Source organism: Gopherus evgoodei, chromosome 1 (genome assembly GCF_007399415.2).
Source record: "Gopherus evgoodei ecotype Sinaloan lineage chromosome 1, rGopEvg1_v1.p, whole genome shotgun sequence".
Taxonomy (NCBI): Eukaryota; Metazoa; Chordata; order Testudines; family Testudinidae; genus Gopherus; species Gopherus evgoodei.
Window position 1 is genome coordinate 236,984,122 of NC_044322.1, and position 23,046 is coordinate 237,007,167.

Sequence of the window (23,046 nt, forward strand, 5' to 3'; positions counted from 1 at the left end):
TTCCGATTTGAGTAGACATACCCATGCTAGCTTTGATCGAGCCAGTGTGGTAATAATAGCAATGCAGCCATCACTAAATGGGCATCAGCAGGGGCTAGCCATCTGAGTACAGGGGATTGGGTGGGATTATACTTGGGTGGCAAACCTCAGTCAAAGCTAGTGAGGGTACATCTACCCAAGTCAGAAATCTCATCCCCGGCTGCACGGTAGTCACCAAAAGGGTTCTAAAGAGCCACAATGTGTCTAGGAGGCTGCTGTGTGGAATGGCACTTCAGTTCAGCAACATGAGATGCCTGCTTTGAAAGAGGCAGTTAAAAAATTCTTGTGTTAAATTCCAGCATCGCAAATCCTGCTTCCCTTTTTTCAAGCTGAGCAAACACTGCACCCAGGAGCGGGTTCTATGGCTGTTATGTATCTGCTTTTCTGCTCAGCCAACCATGACAGCAATATCTTTACCTGACATGGCATGCACACAGTTAATGTTTTGCATCATTTTCTGATGCAACTGTTCCAACCTTAGTTGAGCACTGTTTTGTCTTTGGGGTAGTTTTTTTGGTTAACAGGTTGAACTGGTATTTCAAGTAGGTAAATATTTTAGTCGCTATTTCAAGAGATTCAGCAGCGATTTGCCAGCAGTACAAAAGAGTTAGGGGAGAGGGGCTAGCTGAATTTCCCTGACCTCACCCACTTTGCAGATTTAGGACACTGGGAGCATATGGCCCTGCAGCCCCCAGCAAGGACCACTGTGTGGATTAGACCCCTCCATGGAACTTCCTAGGTGAAGGTTGGTTGGGTATAATTTATGGAGAAGGGAGGAAAACAAATAATAAAATAAAAATAGGCCGTAAGTCCAGGATCACTTTTTCTGGGTGAGGGTAATGTTAAGGGAGTCCAAGGGGTTAGGATTTGAAATGGAATTTTAAAGATATTAAATAAGAGATGAAATGATGTCAATCATCCAGTTGTGCACTATGTTAGCTATATAAATCAAGTGTATGATTTATTACTGTTACATCATCCTTCCTCCTGCTTTTGTGAATGGAAGAAACATAGTGCAGTCCCGTTTCTAATTAGGCCCCTATCCTGCAAAGACTCATGCACCTGCCTGACCTTAAGCACATGATAATTCCATTGAGGAAAATGGGATTGCTCACTTGCTTAAAGTTGAGCATATGCATAAGTATTTGTAAGGGTCAGGACCTTAGAATGTAAGCTAATGGGAACAGAGACCTGGTTTATATTAGGGAGGTCACTCACACATCCCCAGAATATCGGACATTTTAGTACTTTCAGGAATGGCATTGGTCCACACCCGACAACGTGACCCCACCAGTGTGGCTTCACATGCATGCTAGTAGGGGCGGGGCGGCACGCTTTATAAAAGGGCATTCCCCTATTTGATACCATTCAAAACTATGTCCAGTTTTGTTTCACTCCTGCATGGAGGACAAACCTTAGAAAAGCAGGGCTACTGGGCTTAAAACTGGACGAATGGCCTGCCTGGTTCAGATATGTATTCTGTACAATGCCTAGCACCATGGGATCCTGATCTTGATTGGGACTTTAAGGCCGTCCCATACTACAAGTTAATAATAATAACTACAACTATGAAAATATGTGCAGGGGTAGGAAATAAGATCTTATTATAATGCTGCACTTATTAGCACAAGCATCATTTAATGTCTGGGCTTATTATTGTATTGCCAGCAAGTGAGAAATTACAGGCTTTGCATTGAAGAAAACAAGTGATTGTAAACTCCTGGATTCACAGGATGCAGTCTGTCTTTTCATCAACTATTGGTACATTTACTAGACAAACACATCGACAGGGTGCTCTTAATTTACTAAACACAAACTGTCAAATATTGTCCCGCTTTAACAGGGCTCCCTTTTGATAGTCCATCACTGTAATGTTTTTTGTGAACCATGATAAATTAACTAGTTTCACGCATTTTACAGTAGAGACAGATGGCATTTATATGCCAGTTTGTTTACTGCACGATTCAAAGTTAATCAAGAAGAATTTTAAAGGCAAAAAGCTTCAAAACAAAATAATGCAAAGACAGCCTGTTCATAGTAAAACCATTCTAAAGGGGATCAATGCTAGGTAGTGGATAAGTACAAGACTAAGTCCATATTTAGTCCACCCGGTAATGACTGAGTTATTGTATATGCCATCACTGTTGCTTTTACTTAAACTTTACAGTGAATATTAGCTTTGGGGACGTTGAAAGACTAGCAGACGTGGAAATAAAGTTCTCTGGTTTCCCACAGAACAGAATCAACATGGACAGCAGAAATACAACTTTCCCCATAATGGCTTGTCAATACTGTCCTGCCACAAGAGGAATCATCTCTAAGAGTGAGAGGGTCCATGCCCATTCTGTCCCTGACTTGAGACTACCAATAAACACCAGCTGTGACACGGACCCCTGTCTGCTATGATCTGTCTGCTACTCACAGTGCCAGCTCATTTCACATGGGGCCACTGGGTTGGCAGTAGCCTTGAAATCTCACATGAGAGGTGCAATACATGTGCAAAGTACTGCTATTACTCTGAGAAGTCCAAGTTAGATTCTCAGGTCTGAGGGGCTAAATTCTGGCTTTATACCACATCCTTGTATTGGGCATGGGGGAAATCCTCAGATGGCAAGCTCTGTCTGCTGGTATCAGGGACTGGAGGCATCATTCTGCCTTTACCCAGCATGGCCAGAACTGCTATTGACACTAATCAGAAGCAGTCCTTCACTCAGGAGCACACAAGGACTATAACTATAGCATGGGGTGTACAAGAAGAAAAGGTTTTTTGAATGCTCCCACTGCACAAGGGCCAGACACAATGTGGACCTTCATCATTTTTTCCTGAGGGCAGGGACTGTGATTGCACCTAGTTCTCATGGGGAATGCACAAGGGGTTGAGGAGGCTCCTACTTGGAACATCCGCAGTCACAATCTGCGCTAAATTATTTAATTGAACATAATACAAGACTCAATTTACCATCCTGATATTGTGTAGCACTTATACTCATGAGCAGTCCCCACTGAGACATGGTCACATTATATATATGGAAATCTAATCCTCACCATTGAAATTAACTAACATGGAGAATGAATACAATCTGGGTGAGAAATGTCACCAGGAATGCCCCAGCATTTATTGCCTGGTATAAATTCAGAATAAAGCATCATATATGGGGTTGTGTATTACAAGAAAATGTTTAAATATTTTTACAGTGAGAACCTTCAGGAAAGTCTACCACACTATTTTTAAAAAATAAAGCCACTGCAAAATTTAGATTCTATAGTTTGCTGATGAAGTTCAGTCAAATCAGTGGGATAAACTTTCTTTAAGGTCCTCTTAGGGATGAGAAAACCTCAGACGGTTTGGGAAGAAAAATTTTAAAGTGGTTAGTGGAAACTTTTGTCTGAGCAATATTTAATTGCCTAGAAAAATCAGAGTAACTACATGTGGTATCATTGTTAAAAGAAATAAACTGAAAAGGATTGGTAAGGAACCACAGCATATTTCTCTCTATCACACACATACACACATTCTCTCTTGCTCTCTCCCCTCCCTTTCTTTCTCCCCCCATTCCCAATGATTGATGTTTTCTGAAAATTATTTCAAGAAATCCATAAAATACCCTACCCCCTGAAAACCCTAATCCCAAATGTTGATCCCTTGGACTCAGTTTTAGCAACGCACATGAATGAACCATGTATTGGTGAACAATGACTGAAATCTTTAATCCAACTCAAGATTGGCTTTATGGTCTACAGGGCCAACCTCTCCAGCTCAATGTTATAAGGGCTTCTCAGCCCATGAGTTGAAGTTATGCAGAGCCCCTCTCCCCCCAAGTGCAAGACCTCAACCAATCACTTATGTTGCTTTTTCAGAGAGTTACCTCTAATCCAGCTGCAAATGGATTCACAATTGGGAGGTTACTGGTGCAATTTTTAATTGCTAAAAGGCCAGAGCAATACATATTGACATGAGCTGACTTCCAACGTCATACGATACTGCCATGTTATGCACTAATTCTTCAATGGCAGATAATACAACGTGGAGTTGTTGTGGGAGATTGTGCAATATAGAAGTTAACCAGAGTCAGCTCTTCATTTCATCAAAGTCGAGCCCTCTGCAGGGATGTTTGAGAAGTGGAAACATTTTAACAGTGAACAATTGGTGCTGCAATGACAGTAGCTTACCTGCTAAAGGGTGTAGAACACAGGACTGAATAGCAGATGTCGAGCACCTCTGCAATATATTCCCAAGTATCACAGAAAAATTCCAACAGTCAAGAAAATTTGGTGGAAAAGATTAGCAACTTGCAAAAAAGGCAGCTCTGCAAAAGAAGATGAAAAAGAATGTATTGCACATGTTCTAAGATGCGAATTATATCTCAACAGTATGAATAAAAGCTCACATCCATTGTGCAGAGTGGAGTATAGCTGGAAGTTGAAGACAGACAAATTCAGAATAGAAATAAGGCATAAATGTTTAATAGCTGGAGCAATTTACCAAGGGTCGTGGTGGATTCGCCATCACTGACAATTTTTAAATCAAGATTGGAAGTTTTTCTAAAAAATATACTTTAGGAATTATTTTGGAAAAGTTCTATGGCCTGTGTTATACAAGAGGTCAGACGAGATAATCACAGTGGTGTCTTTCTGACCTTAGAATCTGTATGTGTCACAACGCTCTAACATTTCATCACTAAGCTTGGAAGGTTTAAAAATTTTGATCGATAAATGTCAGTCAATATCAATTTCAGCATACACCCACAAACCAACAAACATGTATTTCCATCAATAAGCAAAGTTGACAGATAGAAAAAGTACAAAAAATGTTGTTTGAGAACTTTAGTCAAAATCCAGTGATTTTAGCCTTGTTACAAGTGGACTAGCAAATAAATAGTACAAACCAATATGATCTGTTGATTTAAGGATATTTACTTTATACATTTTGACATGTGAAGTTGACAATTTGTGTTTAGTATCAGAGGGGTAAGGATACAAAAGGATAAATGGACACAAATCAGACATTAGGAATGGCAATATACAAAAACCTGTAGGAGAGCACTTCAACCTCCCTGGCCACACTATAGCAGACCTTAAGGTGGCCATCCTGCAGCAAAAAAACTTCAGGACCAGACTTCAAAGAGAAACTGCTGAGCTTCAGTTCATCTGCAAATTTGACACCATCAGCTCAGGATTGAACAAAGACTGTGAATGGCTTGCCAACTACAGAACCAGTTTCTCCTCTCTTGGTTTTCACACCTCAACTGCTAGAACAGGGCCTCATCCTCCCTGATTCAACTGACCTCGTTATCTCTAGCTTGCTTGCTAGCATATATATACCTGCCCCTGGAAATTTCCACCACATGCATCTGAAGAAGTGGGTATTCACCCACGAAAGCTCATGCTCCAAAACGTCTGTTAGTCTATAAGGTGCCACAGGATTCTTTGCTAATTTGTGTTTAAACAGCCTATAAAGCTTTCAGTTTTTGAATCTCAACGTTTACTGTCAATAAGCAAATGTCTGATCCCCCACCCGATTTCCAGCAACCGTGAACATTTAAATTAAATAAAATTAAAATAAAAAAAATGCTTAAAACCCCAAAATAGTCCTACTTTGAAAATACATTGATAAAAATCTAAAAACTGGTTAAAAATAAATCCCAACATTATCCATCAAAATTATAAAACTAATAAATATCAAATTCTGCCAGCCCTAATTAACACTGATACAAATGGACGTTTCTCTGTTTGCCTTTCCCTTTCTTGCTTTGTCTTCTTTACTGGAGATTGGCTCATTAACATCAATGCTGATAGCTACACCCACTGGTAAAAACAAGATCAGTTTCCATTAACACACGCATTGGAAATAACATGTTCCAAAACCAAAAAGGTGGCAGATGCCCAGTTTAAAATGGACTGGATTGTATGAGATCACAGGCCCAAACCAAAAATCCAAGACAGACAGACAGACCTTTGAGGTGGGTCTGACTGTTGAGAAGATATAAATGTATTTTAAAAAGCTGCTTGAAATTCTGTTATCAGCAATGGCAGACCCAGCATTCTGAGCCCTGCCTCTCTTGAGTAGGTCTTACACTCCCCTTTGAGATTGCTATTAATAAAATCCACAATTACAGTCTGGATTTCCCTTCCTCTGTTTTATCTATAAAAACGGAAGCCTATCGCCTTTTATTATGCTACTTGAGACTCTGGCATGAAAGATTTACATTCTTTTAATGTCCTCCCTTTTTGCCTGTTATTGGCAGCTGCATATTAATATTTTTTTTTATTTCTGAGCCTGATTATCCATTGCCTTGAACTTTGTGTAGTCATTTACACCAGTGTAAAGTGGGTGCCAAATGCTCCTAAGTCAGAATGATAGTATTTTATACTCAGGGCAAAGTGAATGCAAAAGTAGTTGTAAAGCACTATCAACTGTCATTTAGTAGCCTTTGTCAATGACTACACAAGATGCATGGCAAAGGAGAAATCAGGCCCATAACGTTTATATATTTAACAACAAGTAGAATTTATTCTATGAATTTAGTTCCTTCTTAAGCAACCACTGGAGGATTTGTTTGCATTTTTGTTTTATATTAAAGTAGAATTTAGAGACATTTGATTTTCTTCAGATATGAAAAGAATTTTTTCCAAGGGGTGTGGCTTGTTTAAAATATACGTTGCAGCTTCCAAGTTATGATATGAAAATTTGCCTCCCAAAGTTCTTCCCTCCTCTGTAAGGTTAATTATACAGACATAATGCTGTTGTGGGCATTTTCAGAGAGGTATGTTAAAGATGATCCCAGTTAACCTGTTTTCGAAGATGCTGCTGTAGAGGAAATAGGATGTTCCCAACAAGTTTGAGAATTTATTATATTTGTTATTTTTATAACAATTTTAAAATGTAATATATTTTAAATTGCATTTATTTCATTACTTATTATTCATAAGCAGTGGAGCTAAAGGGGTGTCATTTCATGTCTCTGTTAAGTTGTGCACTGGTTTCCTGACAGGGAGAGATCTCCCTTTTGTTTACGATAAAAGAAATTCCTCAAATACAGGGCCAACTTAGGTCTCTATTCAGGACAAAACTTTGAGCACCTGAGATAGTCCCATTGACTTCAGTGGGAATGCTCACATCCTTAATTTTAAGCAAATGTTTTGCTTAAGCAGGAAAATCAAAGAAAATTCATGATAACAGCTATTATTTTAAACGATGTTATGGTCAGAAAAGTATACAGGAATAGCTGCTTCTTATGGGTTAAAAAACACAGCTTGGCTTACAGATCCTAGCTTGACTTTTCAATGCTGGCATTTAGAAAAACCCTCCATTTTGCATATTCTTGAGAAAATCTGAAATTGTGTCAAAGCAAGATAATAAACATATAAAGCCACATTGTCAATTTTAGTCATTTTTTAGAGTAGACCAGAACATTACATTAGTTTTTAATTTAAATTAAGCAATCAACTTTAATTATCATAGCTCAGCAATTCTGCCAGTACATTTATGATCAGTGAATTAAACATGTGTCATTGCAACCCTTTTCATTTTCTATCCTGTACCTCTCCAAGTGCCTAACTGTGAAGGCAGAAGGAGAGAGAGAGAGAAAGAATGAACATGATGCTGTGGAACAAGTGGGCATAAATTGGAGTTAAGCACATCTGAACAAGTTGCAAAGCAACTGGTGTATTACTCATATAAAAAAAGAATCCATTAAGCCCATCATATATTTTCTTTTATTCCAAATTGTTTACAGATAAACTATTGTAGAAATGTTTTTAAACATTTTAAAATTTTGCTGGTACTATTTATATATTCTTCCACCTTAAAATCAAACTGCCTAAGCAACAGGAGGAGTCCACAGCACAAAGATTCGAAGAAGTGTAAAATGAGAACTAATGTGTTTTACAAACTGCTCAAAATCATTTAAAATACCTATTTCAGGCATAGCCATGTTGTGGATTTAAGGCCTAATACCTCATGACCAACTAAGGAAAGAAACAAGTGCCCTACATCAGAGGGGGCAAATCCCAAGCTCTTCAATGGTATAAAGAGCCCATTTCCAGCCCCGATGGTTCAAAAACTACAGGACCTTCGAGCTCTCGCTAGTCCAGGACTGAACAGTGGCCACCCTGAACCTCCAGCTAGAGTAATTCTAGCAAAGAATTGGGGCAAAAAAAGAAAATACCTATGACAGGTGATTTTTATTTCATTTGCATTTATTTGGAAGTTGCTCAGATTTGGAATGTGAGAAGTACCATATACACTCATTCATCAGCCCATTCGTTTATAAGCCGACCTCCCAAAATGGATAGGTAAAAATACCAACAACCGTATGATCCTTTCATAAGCCGACCCTATATTTCAGGGGTTGAAAAACTTTGGCTCCCAGTCCATCAGGGTAAGCTGCTGGCGGCTCGGGATGTTTTGTTTACATGGAGCGTCTGCAGGCATGGGGCCCCTCAGCTTCTTCTGGCCGTGGTTCGCCATTCCCAGCCAATGGGAATATATATACACACACATACACACACAATCATACATACATATAAAATCAATATGTCTATATTTGAAAATAAATTACAGTGCATAATATTTTTTGACTGATGGCACCAGACTTATTTTTTCCAGCATGAACCAATTTCATCCTGGCGGGTTGTCAGTCCTTGCCCAGGACTGGAATAAGCAAGAAGTGTTGCAAATCAGCACTGAGTTTAATTGAAAGTGCTGCACACACTATGCCTATTGCCTACTTCTAGTAGTCAGAGCAATCACATACTTTCTAATTTCTGCCATCTGGTGTTAGTGTATGTGATGTTCAATCCAACAAGGAGTGACCAGCACACAAGTGCTTCCAATTCAGTAGCTGTGGTATAAAAGCATGCAAGCAAAAGAATAAACAAATGGACGTGGTAATTGAAATTAAACTACAATAAACCTAACAGTCTGGAGTAGCCAAGGTCTGCTGCATGAATGTCTGCACCAGCAATACCACACACCTGTTTCTACGGGAGATTTTACCGTCAGTGCATTCCCGAATTAGCACTGAGAGAAGTGATATTATGAATTACATTAAGGTCTGGTCTGCACCAGAAGGTTTTGCCGGCATAGCTATAGATTAGCCGTATGAAAAAAATCACACAGGTATGCCAGCAAAAGCCCTAGTGTAGATATAGTTATATCAGCAATCAAGTCCTTTTGCTGGCATAGTTTATTTTGTTTGGGGAACTGGTGCAAGCTATATTGCAAAAGAAAATAACTCTTTCACTAGTATAGGCTGTGCCTCCATTAATAGGGTTTTTCTATTAACAGGCAGCCCTATCAGCAAACCTGTTGTAGTGTAGACAAGGCCATACACTAAAGTGTGGGGGAAGACTGGAATGCAAGCACAGCGCATACTAGCTGTGCTCTCCACTTTGGTCCGCTGAGTTGCACAAACGGAGATTCTACTTTGCAGAGGTGTCTGCATATTCCCATTCGTGGGGTGTGCCTCCTGTTGCTGCTGACCTTCAAAAGCCTTCTAATAAACTACAGGGGGTCCCAGGTATATGTCAAGGTTGCATTCTTGAAAAAGGCGATGATACCAAAATGACGGATATCCAGGAATTTTTCCCCATACGAGATAATGAAATAAGGGAGGGGATGAGTTCACATCTCCACACTCATCTATGATGATGCTCTTTTCACCTAAACAGTGTACCTTTTTAAAATGACAGGTCATACAGTACACATTTTACACATAAAACATTGAATAAGGTAATGTATAACCCTACTCATACCATTCAAACACACAGAACATTTTAATACAGTACTATAAAACAGTGTCAGTTATGCCTAACTTAGGTAGGGGCTTTTGGCCTTCTCATGAATCAAGCTTAAACTCAGAGGCATTTTCTTTTGATGGAGGTCATCAATCCAATCAGCCAGCAAATGTTTCATCTTCTCCATCATACTGTTTCTCTGTTTCGTCATCTTCATTGATGACAATTTCATAGCACTTCTAATGCTTTCACGAATTTGATCAGTTCTCTTAAAAATTGTGCGTACCGTCGTAGCAGGCAAACTGAGAATACGAGCAACGTCAGCTGCATGCTCACCTCTTTCAATATGCTTTACAGGTGGTCCCCGGTATACGTCTCCTCCTTATCCTTCGTTTCGCATATCCATTGCTCATCATTAGGGGAACATGTTCCAATTCCTGTCGTTTGACGTGCACATGATGTATATAGGGATAGGGACTGACATGAATCGGAACACTTTCCCATATTGATGAGAGACGGATATGTGACAGATATGCATAGCCACGGGTGGGCCGCAGCCCACCCACTCAACATTCAGGTCCACCTTCCCACCCCCCAAATCCCGGCTCTGCGCCTGCCCCAGCACTTGCCCCTCACCACCCACCCAGCATTCCAGCCAGGGAGTAGGGTCAGGGTGCGGGGTCTTGCCCATCTCTGGCGCTAAGCGGGGTCAGGAGGTTGCCCCACTCCACTTGCCCAGCCCTCCCTCCAAGCCCCCGTGCTGACTCCCTGGCTGGAGCACTAGAGTTGGGCAAGTCCCTGCACTTTGATCTCACTTCCCAGCAGGAGCGCCAGGCGGGCGTGCGCCCCAATCACGCTCCTTGGCAGGAGCCCTAGCTGGGCAGAGCGGAGCAAGCCCCGAGCATGGGGGAGGAGTGGGTAGGGATGCGGGGGCACACATTTTTCTGCCCCACCCCCATTTTTCCAGGAGCCCTGGGCCAGAGCGTCTATCACCCCCTCTCCTCTGCAAGGCCAGCTGGAGGGTGGTGGAAGGCAGCCAGATCACTCCTACCCCTCTGCCCCCCCACCCCGTCATTGCCCGCCCACCCAAGTGTCCCCTCCTGCCTATGCTACTGCTGTATAAGCGGTTCCCTGGTATACATCGTTTCGGTATCTGTCACCCTTTTCAAGAACACAACCCCGACATATACTGGGAACATATTTTTAACCACAATACTCGCTTTTTTCTTTTTAATAAATCTTAGTTTAGTTAATAAGAATTGGTGCTAATCGTATATTTGGGTAAAATCTGAAATATTCATTGGGAACACGCTGTATAACATCTAATTTCACTTCTACTGTTATACTTCCATGTTGCCTCTTAGGCACAGGCCCACTCTTAACACTTTGAATGCGTTTTCCACTCATGATGGGTAGTACTGTACTGTACAGTACTGTACTCATGGCTGCCTCACCTCTTCCCCTACCTTGTCCTTTCCCACCCAGTTCCGCCTGCTTCTTCCCCTCCCCCCTGCGCCTCCTAAACGCCACTGAACAGCTGGTCATGGCGGACAGAAGGCACTGGGGAGGCCGCAGAAAAACGATGCAAAAGGTGAAGCAAGTAAGTTGCAAACGACGGATATGCGGATCGGAACATTCCCCTATTGATGTGTAACGGATATATGAGACACAACGGATGGGGGGAGATCTATACCAGGGACCCCCTGTATTGCACACTGTGCCCAGATGAGCACCTTGTTGAGGCATCACAGCCAAGGTTATAAAAAGTCAAGTATGGCCCTCAATCTTTTCAGGTCAGTCCTTTCCTAGACTCCCATTGACATTAATGGGCACTGGACCAGGCCCTAAACACATCTGTAGCTGACTATTTTTGCTACAAAATAGCTCTGCAAACGAATTTATGCTCAAGGGTGATGCATGAGGATTTGGGTTTTCCTCCTGGGTGGAATTCCCTACTTTTTTCCTAAAAAATAACATATCCTTAACCAGCTTTGTAAATTGACATGAAAATTATAATTTAAAACTGAAATCCTGGCCCCACTGAAATCAATGGAAAAAGTCCCATTGACTTCACTGGGTACAGAATTGCACCTGGACTTAATAATACAATTTGCTTATTTTATCGTCTTAAAAATTATTGATGACAATTTGTTTCCATTTCAAGACCAACTCTCTCTGAGCACCTTTTCTGCTGTTGTAGTGAAGATAAACTGCTTCTGGAGCTTGAATTTTGCAAACTGGTGAAGGCTGAAACCTTAGGGGAACAATTTCTTCTCAAAACTCTTAGTTTTATTCCCAAGTGACCCATTTAAAGAAGGGAGGCACATAAAGTTCTGTATAAAAACATGTCACCTTTATTACATGTGGGACAGAGAAAAGGAAGCAAGTAGTAAAGATCTGGAGCAAGAATTATAAAAACCCTTAAAACGCTAAAAGCAGCATTAATCTAGTCCATTTCTTGGGCAGGGACAGAGGCTATAGATCCTCCCTGTCACCGTGGTTTACCTCTCTCTCTCTCTCCACATTCCAAGCTCAACTAAGGCCTCTTTTTATCCCACTCCTCACAGCGTCTTTCTTAGACAGGAAGAAATAATCAACACAGAATAGAGAAATACAGATTCACTAAGGATAGATTTTCACGGAAGAGTTAGCCTGCCAGTGGTGCTGGAACTAGAGGTACTGGGGGTGCTGCTGCACCCCTTGGCTTGAAGTAATAACAAACACCAAATACATCATTTCCATCATCAGCACCCACACTATAAAAATTGTTCCAGCACCCCTGTAGCTGCACTCTTACTCAAGTGTTGACTGTAACTCCCTCCAGTCATCCACACACAAAAACTTCTCACTCAAGTTTGGTGGTGTTTACCTGGAGATGCTCTTTTGCTCAGGCTAGTAACCCACCCACTTTGCAGTGAGGACACAGGCTAAATCACTCAAATGCTGGTAATCCTCCAATGCCTTCCCACAATTCCTGCCATATACCCAAAGGACAAATTCACCCACAATACACAGGGAAAGAATCATAAAGCAACTCAGCTTATTGAAACACAATGGATATGCCCCTGAAGTCCTAGTGTAACACGAGTGACTGCAGCACCACTGAGGACACAGTAACTCAAGCGTGGCACTGTAGTGTGACTGCTAGCACCTGGGTTAGGCTACCCCAGTGCTCAGGTGCTCAGACGCAGCTGCCAATCACCTGAGTTACCTCTGCAGTGAAGACATACCCTTTGACAAATGTGTCAAACATCTGGACACCAGGCTGACCAAGTCACCTTGATGGGTTTCTTTTTTGGCTCATTTGACATATTTGGATTAGAATCTAAGTTTTTAAATAAAAACAAACAGTCTTTCTTCTCTTCTGCCTCCCTGCCACCTCTTCTGCCTGCAGCAGCCATGAGCACAGATGTCAGGATCACAACCAGGATCATGGGCGGTCTTGCCTAATGGTCGGAGCCAAGGGAGTGGCCAGGCCTGGAGGTTAGAGTGGAGCCAAGCTGGAGTCAAGAATCAGGACCACGGGAGACCTGGTTCCAGAGTCTGTTTTGAAAAGTCTGCCTCCACTTTAGACAATTGGAAATTTGACTATTGACTTCAATGGGCTCAGAGTCAGGCCAAAACCCAGCACTTTTCAAAATCCACCCTTAATGGGCATATTCTAATTAAGCTCAACACGTATTTGCTATCTTAGGGTGTGGTTTTGCAGTCAGCCTGTGTATGGAATTCACAATAAAGTCAACGGCCCACAATGACTTCAGTAAGAGAATCAAACTGCAAACCACTCATGTAGAGGCCCGACCACTCGACCCTAAAAACTATGATGATGAAGCACTCTAGGATTTTGTCTGCTAACTCTTGGGCCTGTGGAATAGCAAAAAGCACCTACATTTCACTGTGCTGGCTGTGGTTGATTTAAACCCTTTTCATAATTTCCATTTGATCTGTGGAAGGGTTTGGTTCTGTCCAGGTAATAATTAATCAATCAATGGCTATAAAGTATTACTATTAAATAAGCCAGGATATACTAAGCACTTCAGGATAGGAATTATAGCTTTGAATGTTTTGTGAAGAGTCTACAATGCAAAACACAACAAGTTAGGGTAATAAGGCTGATGGAGGACAAAGCCGTGATAATAAGAGCTCTCAATTACGCAGTTAGGAAAATATGTATTTTGCTGGCTCTGTTCCTGTTTAAAAAAAAATTGCTTTTTTGTGGTTTTTTGTTTTGTTTTTTTATTTCCTCCCCTACTTCTTGTTGGTAAGACAGCAGAGACATAAGTTTTTAGGAGGGATATAAGACAAAGAAGGCAGCTTAGTAAAGTAAGTAACGGGCATTAATAAAGAGCATGTCCAGCATAAGAGGTTGCCTGGGAGAAAGCACCAGTGCATGAATGAATGAAATTAAAGGGACAGCAGAGCTGGTGTCACTGATAGAGAGGAGAAAGAAGTGCAAAAGGATACCAGATTACAGATGCATGCAGGCACTGCACGTTGTAAGGTCTTAAAAGCAAAAACGCCCTCATAACAACTAGACAGTGAAGGCAAATTTCAATAGGGCAGTGTGGATTAGGACAAAAGGGAAAGGAAGCATCCTGTGAAAAGCTGAGTTCACAACAGGTAGATATTCCAGGCCTGTTCTCAATTTTCTTCAAGACAACTGTGTAGGAAAGGCTCCTTAATGGATAGGACTCCATGTTCACATATCCTGTGAGCAGAGGTAATGGCCAGCTGTTTTTAGTGGCAAGAAAAAAGACAACAGTGAACAGCTCCTCACATGCTCAAATAGACTGTGACTGTTGGTGACCGGAGGGGCCACACAGATTGCTCAGTCAGCGCAAACTGCAAAGAATGGGGTAGATGATCCCCTAAACTGTTGGTTGTTCTACTAATTACACTCACCAACCAGCAACAAAACAGCTTCTACGGTCCTTTACTGGTTATTCACAGCTCCCTTAAAGCAATCCAGCCTTGGGCTCCCCACCCAGACCTCCAAGTCAAATATGATGAGGATTACTAAAAATCTTGTTAATCATATATAAAGTTCTACCAATCCAAAGAGATTGGACATATTACCAACCAGATCAGTGAATATTTCAGATCCTACCCAAATATACGACTAACATCAATTCTTATTAACTAAACTAAGATTTATTAAAAAGAAAAGAGCAAGAATTGTGGTTAAAAGATCATCATTATGCACACAGATATGAATAAAGTTCTTAGGTCAGTTTCATAGTAGAGATGGTGAGCTTCTGAGTTGCAAAAAGTTCTTTCAGAATCAGTTCCATAGGTTATAATCCAAATAGGCAGTTCATGTATAGTTTGTTCAAATCCTTCCAGAAGAATTTGCAGGGACAGTCCAGGATACTTGTAGACCTCAGTTTTAGGACTCAAAACCTCCCCTGATAAGGTTCAAGCAGACTTGAGATGACGGGATTGGGGCCCTAGAGTTCTTTTATAGATCTTTGGCAGGCTATTGAAAGCCTCTTGACAGCAGATATTCCTTGGGTGAAGAATTGTGGCTTTGAAGCAAAACCTCCTATTTCCTACATATATACATGTAATTAGTTGCATTTATCAGCGTAAAGTAATTATCCATTAGACAGCTTGCTACAAACTTTAAAGAGAAATATAGACAATGATATTATTACTTCCAAATTTCATCTACAATCTAAATAGTCCCTTGTGATCTCTGAATCAATAGAACATAGTAACAGACAGGAAGAGCACTTTACCATCTACAAGCTTAAAAAAAAATTACATTGTTAACATCTAACAAGCATATAGGCAAACACAGACAAATATAATAAGTATTTACCATTAATTCTCTAACAATACAGGTCTGCATTTCAAAGCTCTATTTCAGGGGCCAGCAACCTTTGGCATGCGAGCCGATTTTGCCTGGCACACAGCTGCCAGCCGGGGTCCCGGCCCCCGGCCCCGCTCAGCATGCACGGCCAGCTGAGTGAAGCAGGGTCGGTGGCCAGGACCCCACACCGGCGGCAGGGGCGCCCTCTGGCTCCCCGCTCCCCGCGCTCAGGTTCCGCGACTCCCAGGAGTGAGAGCCGCTGGGGCACGGGGCCCTGAGCCTGCTGCAGGAGGGGCGAAGGCAGCTCACACTCCCAGGAGCTGCACAGCCCGAGCCTGAGTGCAGCGAGGGGAGAGCCGGGGGGTGCATAAGGTCCACCGCCCACGTGCATCCGCTGCAGGAGCCCCCCCGGGGGGGCATCAGGCCGCAGCCCAGGCAGGTGCACCCCCTGGCCCCCCCTCACTGCGCTCAGGTTCTGCAGCTCCAGGAAGTGTGAGCCACTGCTGCTGCTGCCCCTCCCGCAGCTTCAGCGCTCCACATGGAGTTTTGCCTCCAAGTGAAGCCAGTGTCTGACCGGCATGGGCCTGGTAAGGGGAGTCCCGGGGGGCAGTCAGGGAGCAGGGGGAGGGCTGGATGGGTCGGGAGTTCTGAGGGTCCTGTCAGTGGGTGGGGAGTGGCTGGATGGGGCGCGGGAGTCCCCAGGGCTCTGTCTGGAGGCGAGGGTGTTCATAAGGGTTGGGGCAGTCAGGGGACAGGAAGGGGGTAGAATCCTAGGGGGGCAGTTAGGGTGGGAGGGTCTCAGGAGGGGGTAGTCAGGGGACAAAGAGCAGGGGGGGTTGGGGTTTCTGACTGAGGCAATCAGGGTGGGAAGTGGGAGGGAGTGGATGGGGGCTAGGGCAGGGCTCTCCCCTCTTTTTTGATTGTTGAAATATGGTAACCCTAGGCAAGGGGGAAGCCAGGGGGCGCATGGGGGCTGGCGCCCACATACATCTACTGCAGCCTACAGGCACCCCCAAGCCACAGCCTGGGCAGGAGGGGTGGCGCAGCTGCTCCCCGCTAGTGGAGCCACTGCCACCTTTGCAGGGCTGCTGCGCCCCTGCACCATGCCGACTCCTCCATGGCTGGGGCTCGCTGTTGCCACAAGCAGAACACTCTGGTTCTCTGGTGCGTCCGGAAGGTGGCTCCTCCCTGCCAAGTGGCTGACATTCAAGCCTTTATGAAACCAGATAAAAGAAAATAAAGGAAATCCTTGATAAAAATTTTGGTCAGGAGGATACCCACCGGGGCACACCTGCCTACAAATGCAGAACAAAACAGGGTGTTAATTGTAGAGTATCATCTGGAGTTCACATTTATTAGATCTCTGGAGTGGCCAAAGTCAAGGCTGATATGAACAAGGAGTTCAGGTTTGTTTGCCTGACCTAGGTCAGGAGAGCTTTGGCCCCATGACTTTTCAAGAATTACAAAGTCCTGCTCATGGTTGTTGTCATGGAGGCAACAGTTCCAGAACTGGTGGACTGATTACAGTAGTAGAGGAAGAATTACTTATGATTTATTTGGAAAATAAAGAGGAACTATTACTTCAACACTGACAGTTGGGTAGATCCAGTAGCACTGCTCTGTGCTACCATGCAAAAGCCATAGGTCCAATCCAACCCTGTCCTCATGCTCCCTCTCCCACCAAGGAATAAAAAAACACTGCAGAGCTAGCATTGAGGGATTGTAGTGTGTTGTGTCATTCAGTAATCACCCGGCTGGACAATTGAATAAGGGCACTTACAGGGTTCTAAACAGCATTAGACTAAGCAACAACAGCTGAGGTGCAACACATTTCCTGAGGATTAATAACTGCATGGAAGGAGTAGATGGCCCTTGGAGCAGCAAAGGGCCATTTACTCCATGCCGGTCATCAATCCCTGACAAATGCTCTGTGCTAAACTCATTACCGGTATTACAAAGTAAAAATCAAAATTAGCAAAGGTCTGGATTTTTAATAGGTACACAGGGACTTTTCCTTTGACTTCAGTGGATGCTGGATCAGGCCTTAGACCAATATAAAAATGAGACCTCTCAGAGGAGTCTAGGGTCCTGTTCCAGTGGTCAGGAGGCAAAAAGAGGATTGCATAGGTCTTTTCATCATGCTCCAGGGGCTGTGGTGTACACACCTGCCATATCACAGTATTGCCAACCCCAAGAATTTAGAAGTCACAAGTCAGATCTCAAAAATCATGAAATTGGGTTAAAATAATAGAAAATAAACCCCAAATTTTTCTAGTATCTGAGATCTTAGGGTTCACATTTTCTAACTAGTCTCTGCAGCCACAAAGGCTAGAAACATACTCTTTTTAAAAATGAAAGCTCAGATTCTCTTACAGTCACATGATTGCAGAAGATGGGGCTATCAGAAAAAACACAAAATATTAAATTATTCAGGATAAAACTGTGCGTTGGCAATGCTGGCTACTAGATTTAGGCCCTAATCCAGCACTAAAGCAGGTGCTTAACTTTAAGCATTGAGCAGTCCCACTGTGTCTTGTGCAGATCGTAGTCCTTTGACTAGCTGGTGTCAGTTTAATTTTTCAAAACCACAACCACTGTAGATTTAAAGGTAAAGGACTTGATTTTGGAAGCTTGTGTGTGTGCTGAAACCTTATTTGGCTTCCAGGCTTAAGGGAAACAAATCACAGAGGAAACTTTAACGTTTTAGAGCACTTAGGAGGTTCTGTTCTCAATTCCACTTTATTTTGACAGGATTGTTTGCTAATATTAATGTGCACTGGTTTATGCTCACTATGCTGTTCATTTGACTGCCTCAGCTGGTCTGAGACACATCAGCCTGTCACTAACAGAGCAGCTGCATAGTTTCACGCAGCCAGATGGTGAGGTACAGCTAGACTTTTTCTTTCTGTCTGTCTTTGTGGGGGGTTTTTTGTACTACTTAGGCCTTGACATGCACAGAGAGCAAATTAAATTCTCCTTATAACTACTTCCTGAATCTGTGTATTAGCAATCAGTCCTCAGACAGACAGATGGCTATTGCTGCTGCACAGCTTTTCTGGAGGTGGCAAGCATGACAGATGAGCAACAGGCAGGTGCGATGGTGCTTTGGATTGCCAACTAAAACTGAAAACAAAAACAAAAAACCCCACAAATCAACGAAGTAACTGAAAGTAATAGTATCTAGAAGTTGTTACCAACTGATGACCGTTGAGTGGCCCATGAAAAAAAAATTTGGTGGTCTCAGTCCACTTCCTAGTTGACAAGCATCTACTTCAGCATACATCACTATTATGATTGGCACAAATGGGCACCATTACAGGCAGTCCCAGTAGAGATGCTAACAAATCAATGGGCATGGAGACAGAACTAACCTCTTACCCCTAGAGATGATTATCTCATAACCCAGGGATAAGTGAGGTAGGGGGTGGCTGTGGGGTAGTCTGCAGTGTTACTCCATACGCTGTATTTATTCTGTGGCTAAATGGAAGACTTTAAGCTGCATGACTGTGGAAATCACAACCTTCATAAGCACAAAAATTCTCTTTAGATGGCAGGGCAGAGGGAAGACAGGGACATGAAAAAATAAGCAATGCCAAGGAAAGGCAGCACTGAAGGGAGTTTGTTCCAAGCACTCTAACATGGTGTCTCTTTTATAGCGTTCTATTTTCCCACAAGATCCTCCCCACGCTCACAACTGTAGGCATGACCACCTTCTATCCACAACTAAGAACAGCCAAATGGGGCTACTTTCAAAGCTACTCGACGCAACTCTGCACTCAGCCACTCTGCTCAAATTCCCTCCCCCTTCCAGGGGCTGAATATGCTCCATATTCAGCACTTGTACCACCTGACAGTCCGGGGAACAGAGACCTGAGGGAAATGAACTCATGTCTCTCACTGGTAACAGACAGCAGTAACCCCCAAACCAGATACATTTCATTTACTTAAGTTTGTAAGCTCATCGGGGCACAGACCATCATTGTGTTTATATAGCACCTAGCATAATGAAGCCTTGGCCACGACCAGGATAACTAGGACAGACAAACAGAGAAGACAGACAGTCTGGATAGAATGTGCTTTAATTCTTGAGCAGCCATGCCCTTTAAAGACAACCATGACTGCATCACTTTGCTCCAACCCATTATTGAGATGGTAGAAACAGCATCGGCATCGGATGATGGTAGATGTCAGCACTGAGGAGCCCCAGAACCCAGGGGCAGCAAGATGTATAAAAGCTCCCTCAGATATTGAGCATCTCTCAGTTGGACTGGAAGATCTGGTCCATTAAGAACATTCAATACTTGAACAGTTAAAAAAAAAAGTCTAAACGCAATTAACTACTGTGGACTTACCAGCTTAATTCCCAGCATGGCCCAAGTTTCACAACAATTTTTTAGATCATGATTTTGTCATACAAGGTATTTTTCACAATGTTTCTTTAAGATCGGTGGGCGGATAATCCTCCTCTCTCCATGCTAATTTGCCACAGCTTTCCTGAGAGAGATGGATTCCATGATTTTTGTGTCTTTCTGTCTTCCTGTCTATCAAAGTTTCCAGTGACTTCTGATATTTTGATATGTTTGCATGCGAGTAGATTGCTGAGTCAAGCAGCAAGTGAACAGTTAGGGCTTGATCTTGCAAGTGACAGTATATAGGCGGGCATCTGTTTCCACACAGAGCTGCACTGACTTCAGAAGGTGCAGAACTGAGGCCTTAAACTCTATTGAGAGTCTTAAGAGAGCATGTGATAGGACTGCACAGGACCATATAACACCACAAGGGATCAACGACACTGAAGGCACAAAAGACTAAACTCACAAAGGAAGCCCCAAGTGCTAGACCTCCAGACATTTAGGTAAGGAGAAAAGAGGTGGAGGTGAGGCAAACTGTAAAAGTTTAAAGGTGTCCTGAAGGCAGAATTAACAAATTCCATTGCTTTCAGCAGTATGCACTAAATAACTCCATTACTCAGGCCAATAAGAATATGCAGGATTTGCCCACACAAGGAAGCTGTACAGTACAACTTAAGATGTGAATGATTTTTAATTGATTTAGATAAACCAATGCAAACCACTCCTGGGGCTCTTATTCCTGTTTACCTTATATTGATTGGGAAGAGGTTTAAGCCAAACTTCATTGCACCACAAGTCCCTTCTGACAACAAAAATTACTACATGACCCAAGAAGGGGAGGACTGAAGTCTGAGCCCACCTGAGCCCTGTTGCCCGGAATGGGATGCCAAAGCCAAAGCCCAAGCCCTGCAACCCCAGGAGGTGGAGGGAGCAGGACAGAGTTGAACCCCAAGGGCTTCAGCTCCAGACAGGGAGCCTGTAACCTGAACTCTAGTGCCTAGGGATGAAGCCCTAAGGCTTCGGCCCCAGACCCCAGCAAGTCTAAACCAGTCCTGGCAACCACATTAAAACAGGGTCACAACCCACTTTGGGGTCCCAATCCACAGTTTGAGAATCACTGGTTTAAGCTAAAACAAAATCAACCACTCAAATGAAAATAAGAATATCTACACAGCAGGTTTTCACCTGTTTGTCTAAATTAATTTAACAACAGATTTACATTAAACTGGTGCAAGTTCTGACTCCGGAGGGACCTAACAATTTTTCAATTTCGCAAAGGGAAATTTAAAAAAGAAATTAAACAAATTTTGTTTAATTTTGAATTGCATCTTGGTTTCATTTCTGTTTTTAAAAACTGACTATACCAAAATTATTGGAATTGAATCAAAATGAACATTGATTGAATTGAAATGACAATGTTTGTTTTAACATTTCCATGAAAAAAATAAAATGAACAAAAAATTTTGAATGAAACATTTTCATTCAAAATCTTCACAGGAAAAAAAAGAGAGAGAGAGAGGTTTATCAACCAGTTCTAATAGGTCAAAAAAGAAACATTGCCCAAATCAGCTCTAAGACCATTACAAACACTTTGTATGATATTTACCAAATTCACAGTCATAAGATATTTTAAATCATAAATTTCACTATTTCAGATATTTAAATCTGAAATTTCAGTGTCGTAATTGTAAGGGTCCTGACCCAAAAGGGCATTGTGGGGGGCGGGGACTCAAGATTGTTGTAGGAGGGTCGCTGCATTACCACCCTTACTTCTGCACTGCTGCAGTGGTGCATTCAGAACTGGGCAGCTCGAGAGTGGCAACTGATGGCCAGGAGCCCAGCTCTGAAGGCAGAGCCACCACCCCCAGCAGCGCAGAAGAAAGGCATGGTACAGTATGGTACTGCCACCCTTACTTCTACGCTGCTGCTGGCAGGTCACTGCTTTAAGGGTCAGCACCTGGCCAGCAGCTGTCACTCTCCTGTGAAACGCTGGTCTCCCCAGTGAAATCTCATGGTCCGTGACACGTTTTTCATGACTGTGAATTTGGTAGGGCACTAGTGATACTCAAAACAGAGCCCAATACTAAAATGAAGGTGAAAACGGTCAAAATTAGATTACATTAAAAGTTGGACATGCTGCTCAGATGATCTTTGGAATTACTGAGGAATTCTTCTTGGAAAAAAAAAGAAGGTAGAGTCAGGTAAGCATGTAAGAAATTTTGTGAGAGGGAAGGAATACAGTGAAACACTAACAATAATTATATGAAATTAACTACAGAATTAACAAAACCAAAGGTGGCACTCATCCTCAAGTTCTGATAATCAAAGAGATTAATTATATCCTCAGTGTTTTCTTTAACAGAAGATACAAAATTATTCTTTTACAAGTAGCTGAAAAAGAGCTATGAAAATATTGTAAATAGAGAGCCAAATTCAGAGCTGGTATAAATGGGAGCAAGTCCACTGACTTAAATTAGCCAACAATACACTCTCAGCATATTTTGCACTGAGTTTCTGGGAAAAATGCTTTTGTGAGCAAGAAGAACAAGAATGCAGTTCTATACAGATGAAAGGCGTAAATTAAATCCTGATGGCAGGAATTAGACAGTACCGTCATCCCAACAAAAGTGTATCCCTATCTTTGCAATCACCTTCAATCATCAATGAAAGCTCAGGAAAAATTGAAGATCCAGTGAACAAGATATCTATAAGCAATATAATATAGTATCCAGTGACAGAACACAACCCTGGGGTTCTGGTCTTAAATACATATGAAATTGAAGTTCTGGGACTAAACTAAAAGCTCTGAATAATAAATTAGTATGTGGGCATGTAGCGGGTTGGTCACCTCGCTCCAGCTCGGAGGGGTTAAAACAGCCCTGGAGAGGGCTGCAGAGGGGAAAAGAGAGGCTGATTGGGGAAGCAGCCACAGGTGAGGCCACGCCCCAATCAGGCCAGGATGGCCCTATAAGAGGGCGGAGGGCCAGAGACAGACACACTTTCTAGCTTCTCAAGAGAGAGCAGGACCTGGCTGCCTGGGAAGCTGAAGGAGGGCATCTAGGGTGAAGCAGTGTTGGAGAAGGGCAGAGGGAGCTGGGGAGCTCC

The 23,046-nt window shown here is 42.6% G+C and overlaps 1 protein-coding gene across 4 annotated transcripts in view; it reads right to left on the reverse strand.

Annotated features, from left to right (window-relative positions):
- PRR5 (proline rich 5) overlaps positions 1 to 23,046 on the reverse strand; it is a 143,899-nt gene that overhangs the window by 97,748 nt on the left and 23,105 nt on the right. For 3 of the 4 annotated variants that reach the window (XM_030539852.1, XM_030539860.1, XM_030539866.1), the window contains exon 2: positions 4,210 to 4,346. The gene's annotated coding sequence lies outside the window, so the exon portion shown is untranslated. Of the gene's footprint in view, positions 1 to 4,209; positions 4,347 to 23,046 lie in introns of those variants that run through there. The other variant, XM_030539875.1, reaches the window with a different exon arrangement.